At 40.4% G+C, this 16,424-nt stretch overlaps 1 non-coding gene across 1 annotated transcript; it reads left to right on the top strand.

Annotated features, from left to right (window-relative positions):
• Nucleotides 1-15,190: 15,190 nt before the first annotated feature.
• On the top strand, nt 15,191-15,297 carry LOC142180448 (small nucleolar RNA R71). The gene has a single exon (XR_012709073.1). It is a non-coding gene; the product is annotated as a small nucleolar RNA R71 (small nucleolar RNA).
• The last annotated feature ends 1,127 nt before the right edge of the window (nt 15,298-16,424 follow it).

Consider the following 16,424-nt stretch of genomic DNA (forward strand, 5'->3'; position numbering starts at 1 on the left):
AATTTATACCAAAAAATTTACCTGTGCCAACATTCGAATTGAATTATTAAATGGCTAACCAACCAGTTACTTAGGCATATCGATCACCATGGAGTTACTCCTGTGTAGGTGACACTATTTTTGTATAGGCCTTCATGAGATGTTCCGGTTGTACAATAACCTGGATATTGACCAGATTAATTGGTTAAGCATTTAATTACCCAAATCTGTATCGGACTTATGAGGATCCATTGCTTCACCCTCAATGGCTACAGGTAGGGTATCATAGTTCTAGGTTTAACGTCGTCAGCTCGACTTATTAATTTTGAGATTCATCAGTCTATCAAAGTGACCGATGGATTTTGCTCAAAATGTCCTCCAAATTATATTTTTAGCATGTGACTGTTTACCTTAAACTTGTCTCCACCATTATTTTGCTGAATTTCAATGGTACCGTATGGAGTTATATTTGTAACATTGTAGGGACCTGTCCACCTAGATTTCAACTTTCCTGGGAATAGCCTGAGTCGGCTATTGTAAATAAGTACATGATCTGCAACTTTAAAACTTTTCTGTCGGATCAAATTGTCATCCCAAATTTTTGTTTTTTCTTCAAAAATTCTTGCATTTTCATAAGCTACTAATCTCAGTTCTTCCAACTCATTCACTTGAAAAATTTATTTTTACCAGCTGAGGTCAGATCAAAATTTAGTGCTTTTAATACGTAATAAGCTTTGTGTTCTAATTCAAGGGGCAAATGACAAGCTTTTCCAAAGACTAATCTATATGGGGATGTTCTAATTGGAGTTTAAACGTTGTTCGATATGCCCATAATATATCATCTAATTTTAAAGCACAGTCTTTTCTTGAGATTCCAACCGTTTTTTCAAGAATTCTTTTTAGCTCGCAGTTGGATACCTTAACTTGTCGTTGAGTTTGAGCATGATATGGTGTTCCTATTTTGTGAGTCACACCATATTTTGATAGCAAAGCAAAAAAATGTCTATTCATGAAATGAGTGCATTGATCACTAATTATGACTCGTGGTGTGCCAAATCTAGTAAAAATATTTTTTCTAAGAAAATTGCACACTGTACGCGCATCATTCTTCCTTGTGTGGATGGCTTCAAATCATCTTGACACGTAATCCACAACCACAAGGATATATTCAAAAGAGTGAGAAGAAGGAAAATGACCCATAAAATCTATTCCCTAAACATCAAATGTTTCACATACATGCATTGATTGCAATGGTATCTCATCTCTCTTAGTGACATTACCTGTTCTCTGACATCTGTCACATTGTGTAACATATGCTCGAGCATCTTTAAAGAGTGTCGGCCAAAAAACTCCGGCTTTTAAAACGTTAAAATCCGTTCATTTTGCTGCATAATGGCCTCTAATTGCTCCATCATGGCAGTGATACATAATCTTGTTCATCTCTTCTTCAGGTACATACCTTCTAATAATATTATTTGCATAATATTTAAACATGTAAGGTTCATTTCACAGATAATACTTTGCATCATATATAAGTTTTTTTCCTTGTTGGTAAAAGAGATCTTGGGGTATCCACTTTCTAACCAAATAGTTGGCGATATCTGCAAACCAGGGTGGTTGAGTCACAACTGTGTCGACTGAAAAAGTATGTTCATCAGAAAACTCTTCTTTTATCTCACGACACTCACGGGGAGGATTTTCTAATCTAGACAAAAGATCAGCTACCTGATTCTCTGTCCCCTTTTTATCTTTTATCTCAAGGTCAAATTCTTGTAAAAGTAAAATCCATCTTAACAATCTAGGTCGAGCATCTTTCTTTGCTAAGAGGTATTTTAAAGTTGCATGATCAGTAAAAACAGTGACCTTGAATCCTATCAAATAAGATCGAAACTTATCATAAGAAAATATTACTGCTAGTAACTCTTTTTCTGTTGTGGCATAATTTAGTTGAGCCTTATTCATTATTTTACTAACATAGTAAATGGGACGAAAGATCTTATCCTTTCTCTGGCCTAAAACGACTCCAACTGTTATATCACTAGCACCACACATGACCTCAAAAGGCTGATTCCAGTATGAGGACACAACTACAAGGGTAGTTGATAACGTTTCCTTAAGTGTAATGACCTGATCGGTCGTTTTACTTTCTAGAACTCCGTTTCACTAAATAAGACTTTTCGTACATAGTTTTACTGTTTTATGACTTGCGGCAATGGTTAGTTAGGGATTTGGAAATTCGGGTTGAAATCAGAACATTTAGTTCCTTAAGGTTGGCTTAAAAGGCCAAGTTTGACTTCGGTCAATATTTTGAGTAAACAACCCCAGAATCGGGATTTGACCATTCCAATAGGTTTGTATGATGATTTCAGACTTAGGCGTATGTTCGGATCGGGTTTTGGATGACCCAGGAACGTTTCGGTGCCTAATAGTGAAAGTTGGTTCTTGAAGGTTTTAAAAGTTCTTTAAATTTGGTTTGGAGTGAATTTTGGAGATATCGAGGTCCAAATGAAATTTCAAGATCGGGAATAGTTCTGTAATGTCATTTAAGACTTTCACGTAAAATTTTGTGTCATTCGGAGTAGTTTACGTACGTTTCGGCTCATTGGAAGTAAATTGAAGAACTTGAAGTTCTTAAGTTTGATTCAATTGGTTTTGGGGTGTGATTCTTAGTTTTAATGTTGTTTCGGGCGTTCCGAGAGTTTGAGCGAGTCCGTTTTATGATTTCAAACTTATTGGTATGTTTGGGCAGGGCCCCGGGGGCCCCGAGTGTCAATCGGACGAGGCTCGGACCAAGATAAGAATTTGGAACAACAACTGATGCACCAGATCTGTCAAAACCGTACCTGCGCTTGGTCAGCCGCATGTGCGAGCTCGCAAGTATGGGCCAAGCCTCGCAGAAGCAGCCAAAGGAGGGCAGCCCAAGTTTCGCAGATGTGGCCCATCCTCCCCAGAAGCGGGACCGCAAAAGCGATTACCTGTCCGCAGAAGCGGTCCTAGCCGGCCAAGTGAATTCTGCAGAAGCGAATCCTTGTCCGCAGAAGCGAGGGCGCATGTGCGTCCCTATGACCGCAGGTGCGGAAACCGCTGGAGGTAGTGAGCCTCATTTATTATGGGTAAGGACTATTTTTATCACATTTTCTTCCACTCTTGGGCGATTTGAGAGCTTCTAAGGAGGGGATTTCAACCTAACTTTGTGAGGTAAGTAATTTCTTCTAAATATGAGTTTAGTAAATATATTATGGGTAGATTTCCACACGAAAATTGGTAGAAATCATGGGTTGAGATGAAAAACCTAGGGTTTAATAAAAATGAGATTTTTACCACAAAAATGATTATGAAACTTAGTGAAAATCACATATTATGTTCCAAAGGTTATGGGTAACAACTTTCTTCAAATATTTTCTAAATCCGGGCGTGTGGGCCCGGGGGGGGAGGGGGGAGGGATGAATTTTAGGAATCTTGTAATTTTGGTTGGGTAATCACTTTAATAGTGGATACATGAACTTTTGAGCAATAGATTGATCAATTTTTATAATGTTTTGCTAGTTTCGAGTCATTTGGAATCAAATTTGGAGGGTTGAGCGCATTCTTGAATTGGGAAGTAAGCTTTGAGACGAGGTAAGTCTCTTTTCTAACCTTGTAAGAGGGAACTTACCCCATAGGTGAACTTAATTAATATGTGTTGTTATTTGTGGGGGCTACGTATGCACGAAGTGACGAGAGTCCCTACGTAGCTACTATTCCTGTTTATGTTCGGGTAGTTTTAGGTTTACACCATACTTGTGGACACCGTTATTTGATTATATTTGTTAACTGTATCAAATGGAACTGAGTTGAGGATTTTCAAGGATTTAAAAGCTTCAAGTCGAGTTGTCTTTATTTTGAATAGAATCAAGGAAGGGTTATGATTTATTGATAAATTTATATTTGACCACGTCGCATGTATGATTCATGAGCAGGGTAATAGATTCATCTATTGTTTGCGTTGTTCGACCCTCGGCAGTGCACAATTTATATTTATGTTGGATCGGGTCGAACGTCCTCGGTGGTATTCGTGTGTGATAATAGAACTGGAAGTTCCTTTCATAATCGGTATAAATACATTGTTTGTGTGATCATATGTTTTGAAGGAAAGAAGTGATTCAAGCTCTTAAATATTTCTGAAGACTTTGTTCAGTTATTTCTTGTTCCGAGTCTTATTGTTGTATATCATGCTTAATTAGAATTTCATATTATCATGTTATTGTCCCTAGTAAGTGTCAGAGTCGACCCCTCATCACATACTTCTTCGAGGTTAGACTAGATACTTACTGGGTACATATTATTTATGTACTCACGCTACACTTCTGTACTTAATTGTACAGGATCTGAGGCAGGTGCATCTGGTTACCAGTCTGGTGCGCAGATTTGATCCCCATCTCGAGACTTCACGGTGAGCTGCCTTCCGAGCCATTATGCAGCAGCTAAAGTCTCCCTTATGTTTTATTTTTCTGTCTCTTTCATTTCAAACAGTAGGCTAGTGTCCTTTTGTATATTCTACAAGATTGCCCACATACTTGTGACACCAGGTCTTGGCACACACGCTAGTAGACTTATAATTTTAAATTTGTTTACATGATTACGATTTGTACTCGTTTGCTTTCGCTTAATATGTTATATTCGCAAATTTCTAAATCTCTTTAACAAATGAGGAAATGTTATCCACTTAGTACTTTATTTCGACGGGAAACCATTAGTTTGATCAGTGTTGGCATGCCTAATAATGGTGTTGGGCGCTATCACGGCCTAAGATGGAATTGGGTCATGACAACATGGTATTAGAGCACCAGGTTCACGTAGGTCTCACAAGTTAGGGGCAGACCTAGTAGAGTCTTGCGGATCGGTGCAGAGACGACCGTACTTATCTTTGAGAGGATATAGGGTGTTAGGAAACTATTCTTATTCATCTCCTAGCGTGCAGTTGGTGGTATACTAAAACCCTTTCTCTCATTCTCTCACATATGGTGAGGACGCGTACGACGGACATTCCATACCCGGGAGGAGCTGCTCCCCCCATTGCTAGATTCCGAGGCAGAGGCTGGGGGAGGGCACCGGCCCGAGGTAGGGGACGAGGGTGTCCACCAGCGGATCCAGTGGAGGATCTCATCATTGAGGAGCAGGGTGAGGTACCTACCACAGAGCCAGCCCCGGTAGATTTTATGTCAGCACTGGGTTTTCAGGAGGTCATGGGCAGTATGCTGCGGTTCATGGACACTAATACTCAGGCTGGTTTATTTCGAGCAGACCCAGCCACATCTCAGGCCGGAGGGGGAGCACAGACCCCTACTGCCCAGGCTCCGGGGCATGCAGCTGCAGTATATCAGACTCTGGGTACACTTCTAGTGGGTGGAGCCCAACCAGTTGCAGCGGTTGCACCTGGGCCTAGATCAACTGCGGAAGGCGATCTGTAAAAGCTATTGGATAGATGGACTAGGTTACACCCTCCTATCTTCGGGGTGAGCGACATGAGGAACCCCAGAACTTCATTGACCGGTGCAGGGATAAACTGCACAACATGAGGATATAGGAGTCCCATGGGGTAGATTTCACTACTTTCCAACTGGAGGGCAGGGCCCGTAGATGGTGACAGTCTTATCTACTTAGCAGACCAACGAGTTCTCCTCCCATGACTTGGGACCAGTTTACACAGCTTTTCTTGGACATGTATATTCCACCCTCTCAGAGGGAAGAGTTGCGAGGTCGGTTCGAGCAGCTCGAGCAGGGTTAGATGTCATTGACCGATTATGAGGCGAGATTCTCTGAGTAGTCTCGCCACACACTTATGATACTTCCTACCGATGCAGAGAGAGTGCATAGATTTGTTATGGGGTTGCACCCCGGTATTAGGGCTAGTATGGCCCGGAAGGTTGAGATGGGTACTGATTATCAACTAGCCTTGGATATTGCTCGGAGGATTGAGGGATACCATGCAGCAGGACAAGAGGACTCGTTTCTCTAGAGAGTTTATAGGAGCCCCGGCTAGGGGCAGAGGTCAGTTTGTGAGGGGCAGCCTAGCAGGCCCACATATCCAGCACCACCACCTCCTCGGGGTGCTCCAGCGTGACCCTATTTTAGTGCTATGCCAGAGAGATCTTATCGCCCACTAGCTCATCAGGGATCTTCCAGTTCTTATTTTAGTGCCATGCCGAAGAGTTCATACCGTCCACCAGCCATCCAGGGTTCTTTTAGTGGGTATTCAGGCTATCAGGGTCAGACTTCGGGGCAGCAGTCTATGGTACCGAGAGTTTGTTACGAGTGTGGAGATCCAGATCACATGAAGAGATCCTGCCCCAGGCTTCGGGGCAAGGCTGTATACAGCAGGGTGATCAGCCCATTATTGCAACACCAGCCGTCTGACCGCCTAGAGGTGGGGGACAGGCGGGTAGGGGCCGTCCTAGAGGTGGAGTCTAGGGAGGGGGAGGTCAGCCAGTTATTGTTCAGCCAGGTGGAGGCCAGCCAGCCGGCGCCCCATCTAGATTCTATGATTTTTCGGCCAGACCAGATGCAGTGGCCTCAGATGCCGTGATCACATGTATTATTTATGACTGCGGTAGGGATGCTTCGATATTATTTGATCCAGGGTCTACCTATTCATATGTATCATCTATGTTTGCTCATTTCCTGGGTATTCCTCGTGAGTTCTTGGGTACTCCTATTTATGTGTCCACTCCTGTGGGCAATTCTATGATTGTGGATCTGATCTATCGGTCCTGTGTAGTCACATTCTGTGGTTACGAGACTAGAGAGGATCTTCTGTTACTTGATATGACCAACTTTGAGGTCATCCTGGGCATGGACTGGTTATCCCCATATCACGCCATCCTTGATTGCCATGCCAAGACTGTTACCTTAGCAATGCCAGAGTTGCCTAGATTAGAGTGGAAGGGTTTGTTTGTTAGTACATCTAGTCGGGTTATCTCTTTTCTAAAAGCTCGACATATGGTCGAGAAGGGTTGTTTGGCTTATCTAGCCTATATTCGGGATACCACCACAGAGTCTCCGATGATTGATTCAGTGCTAGTAGTCCGAGAGTTTGCCGTTGTGTTTCCTTCTAACCTTCCAGGCATGCCGCCAGATCGTGATATTGATTTTTGTATTGACTTGGCTCTAGGAACTCAGCATATATCCATCCCACCGTATCGTATGGCTCCGAAAGAATTGAAGGAGTTGAAGGAACAGCTTGAGGAGTTACTAGCGAAGGGGTTCGTCAGGCCGAGTGTATCACCTTGGGGTGCACCAGTATTATTTGTGAAGAAGAAGGATGAGACTATGCGGATATGCATTGATTACCGCCAGTTGAACAAAGTCACCATTAAGAACAAGTACCCGTTGCCGTGTATTGATGATTTGTTTGACCAGTTGCAGGGTGCTACGGTGTTTTCTAAGATCGACTTGAGATCGGGATACCATCAGTTGAAGATTCGGGACTCAGATGTTCCGAAGACTACCTTCCGTACTAGATATGGCCATTATGAGTTTCTAGTGATGTCCTTCGGCCTGACTAATGCCCCAGCGACATTTATGGATTTGATGAACAAGGTGTTCAGGACTTATATCGATTCCTTTGTTATTATCTTCATTAATGACATCTTGATTTACTCGCGTAACATGGAGGAGCATGAGCAACATTTGATTAGGAGTTTCTTGGGGCTAGCAGGTTATTATCGCTGATTTGTGGAGGGCTTCTCATCCATTGCAGCACCTTTGACTAGATTGACCCAGAAGGGTGCTCTGTTCCGTTGGACCGATGATTGTGAGACGAGCTTTCAAAAGCTCAAGACAGCTTTGACTACAACACCAGTTCTAGTATTGCCTTCCGGTTCGGGGATGTATACGCTATATTGTAACGCTTCATGCGTTGGCTTGGGTTGTGTAGTGATGCAGGAGGGGCGAGTTATTGCATATGCTTCACGTCAGCTAAAGCCCCATGAGAAGAATTATCCTGTGCGCGATTTGGAGTTCGCCGTGATTGTTCATGCTCTTAAGATCTTGAGGCATTATCTATATGGGGCGCCTTGTGAGGTTTACACTGATCACCGCAGTTTGCAACACTTGTTCAAGCAAAGGGATCTCAATTTGAGGCAGCGCAGATGGCTTGAGTTACTGAAGGACTATGACATCACTATTCTTTATCATCCGGGCAAGGCGAATGTGGTCGCGGATGCCTTGAGCAGGAAGGCAGAGAGCATTAGTAGCTTGGCATTCATTTCAGCAGAGGAGAGGCCACTAGCTTTGTACATTCAGTCCTTGGCCAACAGACTTGTGAGGTTTGCATGTGTTGTTGCCCAGTCTTCACTATTGGAGCATATCAAGGCTCGATAGTTTGATGATCCACACTTGGCAGTTCTCAGAGAGACGGTACTACAGGGTGTTACCAAGGAGGTTTTTATTGGCGAGGATGGTGTCTTACGTCTCCAGGGTTGTCTATGTGTTCCTAATGTCGATGGATTGAGGGAGAGGATCCTAGAGAAGGCACACAATTCTCGATATTCCATTCATCTAGGTGCTACGAAGATGTATCAGGACCTGAGACAACATTATTGGTGGTGATAGATGAAGAAAGACAATTTTGAGTATGTAGCTAGGTGCCTAAATTGCCAGCAGGTTAAGTATGAGCACCAGAGGCCAGGTGACTTACTCCAGCAGATGATTATACTAGAGTGGAAATGGGAATGCATTACTATGGACTTCGTAGTTGGGTTGCCACAGACCTTGTGAAAGTTCGATGCAGTTTGGGTCATTGTTGACAGGTTGACCAAGTCAGCACACTTCATTCCAGTTGCAACTACTTGTACTTCAGAGAGGTTGGCCCAGATTTATATTCGGGAGATAGTTCGATTGCACGGTGTGCTTGTTTCCATCATATCAGACAGAGGCCCTCAGTTCACTTCGCATTTTTGGAGAGCCGTACAAAGTGAGATGGGGACCCGTGTAGAGCTCAGCACTGCGTTTCATCCACAGACCGACGGGCAGTCAAAGCGGACAGTCCAGATCTTGGAGGACATGCTCAGAGCATGTGTGATTGACTTTGGGGGATAGTGGGATCAGTTCTTGCCTTTGGCCGAGTTTGTTTACAACAACAGTTATCAGTTAAGCATCAAGATGGCTCCATTTGAGGCTTTATATGATCGGCAATGTCATTCTCCTATCGGATAGTTTGAGCCTGGCAAGGCTAAGTTATATGGTACTGATTTGGTGAAGGATGCCTTGAAAAAGGTAAAGTTGATTCAGGAGCAACTTTGCACAGCACAGTCCAGACAGAAGAGTTACGCGAATCAGAAGGCGTGTGATGTATCATTTATGGTAGGCGAGAAGGTTCTCTTGAAAGTCTCACCGATGAAGGGCATTATGAGATTCGGTAAGAAGGGCAAGTTGAGCTCAAGGTTTATAGGCCCATTTGAGGTGTTGGGGAGAGTTGGGGAGATTGCTTATGAGCTTGCTTTACCTCCTAGCCTATCAGGGGTTCATCCGGTTTTTCACGTGTCTATGCTCCGGAGGTATCACACCGACTTGTCGCATGTGTTAGACTTCAGCACTATTTAGCTAGATGAGAAATTGAGTTATGAGGAAGAGCCAGTTTCCATTGTTGCTAGTCAGGATCGCCAGTTAAGATCCAATAGGATTTCCACGGTAAAGGTCCAGTGGAGGGGACAACCAGTCGAGGAGGCAACCTGAGAGTCCGAGAAGGACATGCGAAGCAGATATCCACACTTATTCAGCACTTCAGGTATGATTCTAAACCCGTTCGAGGATGAACGTTTGTTTAAGAGGTGGAGAATGTAACGACCCGATCGGTCGTTTTGCTTTCTAGAACCCTGTTCCCCTAAATAACACTTCCTGTACATGCTTTTACTCTTTTACGACTTGCGGGAATGGTTAGTTCGGGATTTGGAAGGGTTAGAGTTGAATCGGAACACTTGGTTCCTTAAGGTTGGCTTAAAAGGCCAAGTTTGACTTCGGTCAATATTTTGAGTAAACGACCCCGGAATCAGGATTTGACGGTTATAATAGGTTCGTATGATGATTTCGGACTTGGGCGTATGTTCGGATCGGGTTTTGGATGATCCGGGAGCGTTTCGGTGCCTAATAGTGAAAGTTGGTTCTTGAAGGTTTTAAAAGTTCTTTAAATTTGGTTTGGAGCGGGTTTTGATTATAACGAGGTCCAAACGGAATTTCGAGACTATGACATAGTTCCGTAATGTCATTTAAGACTTGCACGTAAAATTTGATATCATTCCGAGTAGTTTACGTACGTTTCGGCACATTGGATGTAAATTGAAGAACTTGAAGTTCTTACGTTTGATTCAATTAGTTTTGGGGTGCGATTCTTAGTTTTAATGTTGTTTAGGGTGTTCCAAGAGTTCGAGCGAGTCCGTTTTATGATTCTAAACATGTTGGTATGCTCAGGCGGGGCCCTGGGGGCCCCGAGTGTTAATCGGACGAGGCTCAGACCAAGATGAGAATTTGGAGCAACAGCTGATGCACCAGATCTGTCAAAACTGCACCTGCGCTTGGTCAGCCGCAGGTGAGAGCTCGCAGGTGCGGGCCAAACCTCGCAGAAGCGGCCAAAGGAGGGCAGCCCAGGTTCCGCAGATGCGGCCCATCCTCCACAGAAGCGGGACCGCAGAAGTGGGTACCCGTCCGCAGAAGCGGTCCCAGCTGGCCCAGTGAATTCCGCAGAAGCGGACCCTTATCCGCAAAAGCGAGGGCGCATGTGCGGCCCTATGACCGCAGGTGCGGAAACCGCTGGAGGCAGTGAGCCTCATTTATTACGGGTTAGGACCATTTTTATCATATTTTCTTCCATTCTTGGGCGATTTGAAAGCTTCTAAGGAGGGGATTTCGACCTAGCTTTGTGAGGTAAGTAATTTCTTCTAAATATGAGTTTAGTACATATATTACGGGTAGATTTCCACATGAAAATTGGTAGAAATCATGGGTTGAGATGAAAAACCTAGGGTTTAATAAAAATGAAATTTTTACCACAAAAATAATTATGAAACTTAATGAAAATCACATATTATGTTCCTAAGGTTATGGGTAACAACTTTCTTCAAATATTTTCGGAATCCGGGCGTGTGGGCCTGGGAGTTAAATTTTAGGAATATTGCAATTTTGATTGGGTAATCACTTTAATAGTGGAGATATGAACTTTGAGCAATAGATTGATCGATTTTTATAATGTTTGGCTAATTCCGAGTTGTTTGGCATCAAATTTGGAGGTTTGAGCGCATTCTTGAATTGGGAAGTAAGCTTTGAGATGAGATAAGTCTCTTTTCTAGCCTTGTAAAAAGGAACTTACCCCATAGGTGAATTTAATTAATATGTGTTGTTATTTGTGGGGGCTATGTACACACGAAGTGACGAAAGTCCGTACGTAGCTACTATTCCTGTTTTTGTCCGGGTAGTTTTAGGTTTACACCATGCTTGTGGACACCGTTATTTGATTATATTTGTTAACTGTATCAAATGGAACTGAGTTGAGGATTTTTAAGGATTTAAAAGCTTCAAGTCGAACTGTCTTTATTTTGAAAAGAATCAAGGAAGGTTTATGATTTATTGATAAATTTATATTTGACCGCGTCGCATGTATGATTCATGAGCAGGGTAATAGATTCATCTATTGTTTGCGTTATTCGACCCTCGGCAGTGCACAATTTACATTTATGTTGGATAGGGCCGAACGTCCTCAGTGGTATTCATGTGTGATAATAGAACTGGAAGTTCCTTTCATAATCGGTATAAATTCATTGTTTGTGTGATCATATGTTTTAAAGGAACGAAGTGATTCAAGCTCTTAAATATTTCTGAAGACTTTGTTCATTTATTTCTTGTTCCGAGTCTTATTATTGTATATCATGCTTAATTAGAATTTCATATTATCATGTTATTGGCCCTAGTAAGTTGTGGAGTTGACCTCTCGTCACTACTTCTTCGAGGTTAGATTAGATACTTACTGGGTATATATTATTTATGTACTCACGCTATACTTCTGTACTTAATTGTACAGGATCTGAGGCAGGTGCATCTGGTTACCAGTCTAGTGCGCAGATTTGATCCCCATCTCGAGACTTCACGGTGAGCTGCCTGTTCTGCAGCAACTGGAGTCTCCCTTATGTTTTATTTTTCTGTCTCTTTCATTTCAAATAGTAGGCTAGTGTCCTTTTGTATATTCTACTAGATTGCCCACATACATGTGATACCAGGTCTTGGCACACACGCTAGTAGACTTATGATTTTTGGATTTGTTTACATGATTACGATTTGTACTCGTTTGCTTCCGTTTAATTATGTTATATTCGCAAATTTCTAAATCTCTTTAACAAATGAGGAAATGTTATCCACTTAGTACTTTATTCAACGGGAAACTATTAGTTTGATCAGTGTTGGCTTGCCTAATATGGTGTTGGGTGCCATCACGGCCTAAGATGAAATTGGATCGTGACATTAAGAGTCTCAAATGCTTTCAAACAATCACCTGGAAAATAAAACTTATATCTTTCGTCAAAAGGTTAGTCAGTGGTTTTGAAATCTTCGAAAAGTCTTTTATGAACCGTTTGTAAAAACTTGGATGACCTAGAAAGCTTCTAATACCTTTAACAGTTCTAGGAGGGGGTAATCCTGTTATAAGATCAATTTTAGCCTTATCAACTTCTATCCCTTTAGCAATGATTTTATGTCCTAAAATAATTCCCTCAGTAGCCATAAAATGATATTTTTTCAATTAAGAATTAAGTTTGTCCTATAGGCATATGTTCCATTAGGACATGTGAACGTTGTCTTATCTTGATCTTCTGGTGCAATTGGTATCTGGTTATACCCTGAATAACCATAAAAAAAATAGTAAAAACCATATCCTGCTATTCTTTCCAACATTTGATCAATAAATGGTAAAGGAAAATGATCTTTTCTAGTAGCATCATTGAGTTATCTGTAATCAATACATACTCTCCATTATGTGATGGTCCTAGTAGGTATGAGTTTATTACTTTCATTTCTTATAACAGCCATACCTCCTTTCTATGGTACTACCTGAACAGGGCTTACCCAAGGGCTGTTTAAAATTGGGTAAATAATACCTGCTGCTAAAAGCTTTACAATCTCTTTTTTCACCACTTCCTGCATTGCTGGATTCAATCTCCTTTGGGGCTGGACTATTGGCTTGTAGCTATCCTCTATGAGAATTTTGTGCATACAAACAACTGGATTAATACCTTTGATATCATCTACAGTCCATCCCAAGGCTCCTTTGTGTGCTTTCAATACTTCAATCAGTTTTTCTTCTTGTCCCGTAGTAAGAGAAGATGAAATAATTACTAGAAATAATTCTTCCTCAAGATAAATATATTTTAAATGAGATGGGAGAATTTTGAGTTCAATTTTTGGTTGAACTTGTTCTGGTTGTATCTCCTCATCTTTAGAATCTTTTTCTAATATTTCAGCTTCTCTTCTAATGATAGGATCATCATCCTGTGTGGTGCCAGATTTGGCCAAACATATTTCCATTGAGTCTGGAATTAATTGATCATCTTTGAATTCATTTGTAAGATAACTAATCATATCAATTGAAAAACACAAAGATAATGCCTCATCTCTTGAAAATCTTAGTATCTCTTGCATATCAAAAATGACTCTTTCTTCATCAACTCTTAAAATTAGTTGTCCTTGATGGACATCTATGATTGCTCTACCTGTAGCAAGAAAAGGTCTACCTAAAATTATCGATTCATCACTATGAAATCTACAGGAAAAACAAACTTATCTACTCTTACAAGTACATTTTCAATTATTCCCTTGGGTGTCTTAGTACTTTGATCTACAAACTGAAGAGAAGCACCTATAACTTTCATTTCACCGAGATTCAATTTTCAAAAGATAAAAAATGGCATCAAATTTATTGAAGCTCCAGAATCACAAAGTGCTTTTTTAAAATATACTCGTTCTAAAGTGTATGGAATTGTAAAGCTGTCTGGGTCACCAAGTTTTTGTGGTAACTTATTTTGAAGTATAGCACTACATTTTTCACTAAGCATTACCACAGAAACTTCTTCTAATTTTCTTTTGCTTGACAAAATTTCTTTTAAAAATTTGGCATATGAAGGCATTTGCAATAAAGTATCAGTGAACGGAATATTGATGTGAATCTATTTTAAAATCTCCAAAAAATTTGCAAATTAACTATTAAGCTTTTCTCTTTTTATTTTTTATGGAAAAGGAATTGTCACAGGGAGAGAAGTCAATTTTTCAATATTCTTTTCTTCTTTTTTTCTTGAATTATTTCTCCTATGATAGTTCAGATGGGTTTTCAACATTCTTACCATTGTCTACCTATTGTTTTGGTTGGTTCTTTTCTTGTCTGTCTCCATAAGATTCATCAAGTTCCTTACCTGACCGTAAGATGATAGCCTCAAGGTGCTTTTTGGATTTTTCTTTGTATTGCTTGGTAAGGGACCATGAATCTTTTCTGACACAAGAGATGCCAGCTGGCTCAACAGAATTTTCAAATTTTTGAGGGATGAATTTTGGCTCTCCATCTTTTCATCAGTGATCTTAATGTACTTGTACAAAAGGTCATCAAGACTCGGATGGGCTTGTTGAGGCCTTTGCTGATATGGAATTGCTTGCTGATAAGGTATGGAGTTTTATTGACCATGGTTTGGATTCTGGTATCCAGGTGGACCCTGTATTTGTTTCTTTTAGAAGCTTTGAGAGTTCTCAGCACCACTTGGATTGCTCCATTGAAAATTGGGATATTTCTATGCCATTGGACATCCAAAAGAATACTGCTTGTAACCGATGACATTGACATCTTCATTATTGTGATTGGTTGCTTGACATTCATGGTTCTGATGGTTTTCTCCACACATGTCACAAGACTCAGACTGGCTTGATTGTTGTGTATTCACCAGAAAAAGATTCAAATATTTGTGCCAAAGAAACAATTTCTTATGTTAGCGTATTTAAAGCGCCTGCCTGATTTATTGTAGCAGCCTTCTTGATGATTACACGCTCAGATGGCCATTGGATGGCATTCTCAGAAATTTCATTCAATAATAGCAATGTTTCCTCTGTGGTTTTTCTCATTATAGAACTTCCTGCAGCTGCATCGATCACATTTCTAGAAGAGGGTTTTAACCCGTGATAAAAAATGTACAACTGCATATGTTCAGAAATATCATGATATGGACATTTTCTTAACATATTATCTAATCTTTCCCAAGCTTGATATACTGACTCACTGTCAGTCTGCAAGAAACTAGATATGTCTTGTCTTAACTTTGTGGTTTTAGCAGGGGAGAAATAGTTGTTTAAAATTTTTTGAGTCATTTGATCCCATGTTATAATTATCCCTGAGGCAAACTTCGCAACCAAGTCTTGGCATCTCCTTTTAAAGAAAAAGAAAATAACCTTAACTTGATTTCTTCAGGAGATACTCCATTATACTTAGAAGTTTTAACAAGTTCTAAAAATTCAATTAAATGACTGTGTGGATCTTCACATGAATCTCCAGTGAAGATACAAGATTGTTGAATTGTTTGAATCAGGCTGGTCCTGATTTCAAAGTTTTTGGCTGCCACTGGGGATTTTCTGAAACTAGATTCACAGTTGAAGTGGTTTTCTCTAGCATAATCTCTTAGGATTTTATTTTCTGGCCTTGGCGCCACTTCATCAAATTGTTTATCTGCATGGGCTGGTGGTGGAATTTACAGTGGGTTGCGCTCTTCTACTTCTTGATTCTCCATTCCTTCACAAGTTATGCTTTGAGAGTATAATGCTTGTCATTTCCTGCGTAATCGAAGAGATCTTTCAATTTCAAGATCATAATTGACCAACTCTTTTGTAGAAGAGCGGGCCATAAACTACTCAAAGTTCTAAAAAACAAATTGAACTTAACTCCTAAAGTGTAGTAGTAGTAGTACTTAAAAGAAAATAATTAAAAGAAAATGATGAATAATAAGGACAACAAAAATAATAAAAATAATAGTACGATAATGTTATTATTATTATTAGTATACGATAATAGTAATTATATTAGTATTAATTAGCAATAGATGTAATGAAAAAAATGGTAAACGAAATCAGTAAGTAGTAATAGTAACTAACGATGGAAAATAATAATATAATACTACTATAGAATATAGTTACAAGTAGTAATATTTAGTAAATACTGATAACAAAGATAATAATACAAATAGTAAGTTCCCAAATTAGTAACAAAATATTTAATCTGAAGTAGACTTGTGCCAATCCCCGGCAACGACACCAAAAATTTGACGAGACCAATGTCAATAGGATTTTTCTGCTCGTACTCAGTCAAATTCTAGTATAGTTTATGATATCGTCCCACAAAGATTGGTTAATCTAGGCTACAAACTTTTAATATTTTTACTACTATTTGAGAGAAC

The sequence above is a fragment of the Nicotiana tabacum genome, chromosome 4, assembly GCF_000715075.1.
Source record: "Nicotiana tabacum cultivar K326 chromosome 4, ASM71507v2, whole genome shotgun sequence".
In the NCBI taxonomy this organism is placed as follows: domain Eukaryota; kingdom Viridiplantae; phylum Streptophyta; class Magnoliopsida; order Solanales; family Solanaceae; genus Nicotiana; species Nicotiana tabacum.